The following is a 4221-nucleotide window of genomic DNA, read 5'->3' as shown; positions in this document are numbered from 1 at the left end:
ACATTGAAGAGGAGAGTCAAAGAAGTTATAAATACTATAAGAGGAATATTATTTTTATTGATTGGAAGATTCAGTGTAGTAAAGATGTCCATTCTCCTTAATTGATGTACAGATTTAATGCAGTTATCAAATCTCAGTAATTTTTTTTAGATATAGACAAACTTATTGTAAAATTTTTATAAAAATTCCCTAAGACAAATTTAAAAAATTAAAAAAATATAGTGAGAGGAACCATTCTTTCTAGTACGAAGGCTTATTCTCTATCTAGAATAATCAAGACAATGTGGTACCGTTGGAGGGAATGACAGAGATAAACATAGCAGAATACAGATACTAGAATTAATTTTTAACAATGGGACAAAATAATTTAATTTAGGAGGATAATCTTTTCAACAAGTGGTGCTAGAGCACCTGGACAGCTATTGGCAAAAAAATGAACCTCTGACACTTTATATAAAACTAACTCAAAATGAATAATGGATTACATATGAAACATAATACTATAAAACTTAAAAAAAATAGGAGAAAGTATTTGAGGCCTAGGACTAGGCAAAACATCTTACACTTAACACCAAAATCATGACCCATAAAAGGAAAAACTGATAAACTGAAACCATTGAAATTTAAAACTTTGCTCTGTTAGAAACTCTAAGATGAAAAAATAAATTACTGGGAAAAAATACTTGCAAATCCTAAATCTGGCAAAGGACTCATATGCCTAATGTGTAAAGAATTCTTAAAACTCAATGTTAGTAAAACAAACAATACCATTAGAAAATGAGGAAAAGATGTGAACAGACATTTCACAGAAGAGGATGAACAGATGACAAATAAGCATATGGAAAGATCTTCCACATCATTAGCCTTCACAAAAATACAAATAAAAATCACAATCACTACTTAGCTATCAGAATGGCTAAATTAAAAAACAGCGGGAACCCCCAATGCTGGTGAGGATGTGTCGATGCGGTATAACTCATACACTGCTGGTTTGAATGTAAAATGGAAGAGTAATCCGAGACAAGAGTTTGACAGTTTCTTTTAAAACTAAAAATGATCTTAATAAATTACCCAAGAATTGCACTCTTGGGCATTTATTCCAGAGATACATGTAGAAACTTGCACATAAATGGTAACCAGCAGCTTTACTTATTATCACCCAAACTAGGAAACTTCTTTAATGTTCTTCAATGGGTGAACAGTTTAACACACTGTGGAACTTCCTTACCATGGAGTATTCCTCAGCAATAGAAAGGATCAAACCACTGAAATACACAAGAACTTGAATGACCTTCAGGAAAATTATGCCGAGTGGAAAAAGCCAATCATAAAAGAACATATATAACATCATTTTATTTATATATAAACATTTGTTAAATGACCTAATTATAGATATAGGATGAATATTGATTGCCATGGTGTGTAGTGGGGCAAAGTGGACTTGGTTATAACATAAGGGAGTCGTGTGATGATTTACTTAAGTATCCTCATGGATGGTGGTTACGCTAAGCGACACATGGATCAAACTGCATAGAGCTGCACATACGCACATACACATACACATGACTGCATATGTCACTGTTGGAATAAACTGCAGTTTGAATCAAGCTCATTTCCTGGCTTTGGTATTTTACTATAGCATGTGAGATGCTAAAATTGGTAGAGGCTGGGTGGACAGTACACAGGACCTTACTGTGTGTATGTTTTTGAAACTTCCTGTGAACCTAATTATTTCAAAGTTAAGTATTCTTAAAAGTTGGATTTTTATTGAAATAGAGTACTAAATTTATATGAATGTCAATCTTCACAGATGTGGTAAATAAACCATGTAGTTGCTGGTTATGAAAACTTTGGTTTGTAATCCAGTCCTACAAATTCTTATTTTGTGATGTATCCTTGGGAGTAAGTGTTACTATGACGTATTACTATGTTCCTGAAGAAACAGAGGCAGGAAGTTGCTGTGGTATTTATATTATTTTTTATGTTATTTTTTAAACCATATTTTTTAATGAAATTCTGTGTAGGAAGCCAAATATATTAATTAGAAGGAACTTGCAGAAATGTTTAATTTGATATGAGTTGTAGCCATCAGCAAACATAATCTTTAGAACTATGATGTCCTAAAGAACATTCTGCACTAATGGAAAAATTCTATCTCTTCACTGTCCAATACGTAGCCACTAGCCATCTATGGTGGGTAGTATAACTGAGGAACAGAATTTTTAATTTAATTTATTTTAATTATTTTAAAGTTCAGTTTCAACTGCATGTGGCAGGTGCCTACCATATTTGACAGAACCGGCCCTTCAAAGTTCTAGTTTGAAAAATGCAGTGGAAAGAATCCTTTTTATTGAAGCATATAGTACGTATCGCTTCTAATTTACAGTGTTTTTTTCCTACCACTAACCTATGTAATCCTTATTGGGCCATAATCTCTTTGGAATTGTTTATTTATCTTTGAAATGAAAGAATTAGACCACTTTAAGGTCCCTTGTTTCCCTATCTATCTCACATCCCCACTGTCTCTGTTTTATTTAAAATATTGATGTCTGCCTACACTGCCCGGTATACCATTTCCCCCCAGCCTCAGTTGGCTCATATAAATAACACTTTTCAATACAAATCAGATTGTAGCCCAAGGGACTGGAGAACAAGGCTCTCTCATCATGTGGAAGCTGAGCTCTGTTGGAAGGGGTGCTTTTCTGAACTAACTGAATCATAGAGGTGTAAATGTGCTTTCTCTCACTGAGCCACCAGCTTCTGAGAGGCTGACAGGCAGTGGGTGGCAACAAGCTGTCTGACAAGACAGATTTGCAGTGCATACCTCAAGTGATACGATTATAGAAAAGAAAACATTAAAAAAATCAAATTAGTGTCAATGCTGTGGTTCTTTCAAGCTAGAGGAGGAATTGCCTAAAGTTACCTGTTTTACAGGAGATTTAACAAAGGAGCAACACTGGCAATCTTGGCTTGCGGAGATTAGGACAGGCTTGATTTGATCTGGCAGGACGTCTGCTTACCGATTAAATTCCTTGGGATTAGGTTCAATTAAATTAATAAATGCATGCTGACTCTGAATCAGATACTGTGTGCTACCAGGAAACAAAGATGAATGAGATACTATCACCATCCATAGAAGTTTTCAATCCAGTGAGGAATAAACAACCAAATAAAACAAATATTTTGAGACTGTTATTCGGCAGCTTTTTAACTTTATCAATGCGATCATCTGCATTTGTATTTTGCAGCCCTGCTAGTTTGGGCGCTTGCTAACAAGGTGCTATATGAGCGTGAGGTTATGATGTTCTTTGTAATAACAAATGCTAAATATTTACTCTAGGAACAAATGGACATTGTCTATATTAGCAGCCTGACTTTTTAGGAGAGGAGGTCACTGTGTCCTTAGCCAAATCAATCTTCTAATCTTCAAATGCTACTTTTTCTGTGCTGCTTTGGTTCTTTCGTTTATCCATTTACAAAATATTTATCAAAGACCAACTATTGCTAGGTTCTGCTCTAGGTGCTGGTTTTACAAGAACAAAAAAGGCAAAGACTTTTCTTTCTTTTCTTCTTCTCCTCCTCCTCCTCCTCTTCCTCCTCCTTCTTCTTCTTCTTGAAAGAGAGAGAGCACACGTGCTCATGGGTGGTGAGGAGGGGCAGAGGAAGAGAGAGAATCTCAAGCAGGCTCCACACCCAGCACAAAGCCTGACACGGAGCTCCAGCCCACGACCCTGAGATCATGACCAGAGCCAAAATCAAGAGTCAGATGCTTAACTGACTGAGACACCCAGATGACCCCCAAAAAGGCAAAGACTTTTCTTGAAGGGGGCTTGTCTAGTGGGGGTGAAGCAGGGAACCAGGAGGACAAAATTCTTCTAACTCTTTGAGTTCTTGCCCCATTTCTTCTGCTATTCATGGTGGCTTCAATTCCCATTTCTATTTTCTATGCATTATTATTTATCCCTTTCCAAATGATTCTATATCTCCATTTTAATCACTGTAGCTTTCAATGAGTGTACAGGAGTCCCTGGGGGAAGAATATATGTCAGAAATACACCTATACACAAACATACTGACTCATTTAAAACATAGAAGAGGCATGAAGTTTCATAAAACTAACCTGGAAACTTTAATCCATAGCAACCAATGCCCATTTTATCAAGCTTGGCACACTGTCCTCAATGCAACTTAGAGTCAGTGGGTATCTTCCAAGTGCAAATG

Source organism: Ursus maritimus, unplaced genomic scaffold, assembly GCF_017311325.1.
Source record: "Ursus maritimus isolate PB19 unplaced genomic scaffold, ASM1731132v1 scaffold_11, whole genome shotgun sequence".
Classification (NCBI taxonomy): Eukaryota; Metazoa; Chordata; class Mammalia; order Carnivora; family Ursidae; genus Ursus; species Ursus maritimus.
Note: the sequence above shows the minus strand (reverse complement) of the source record.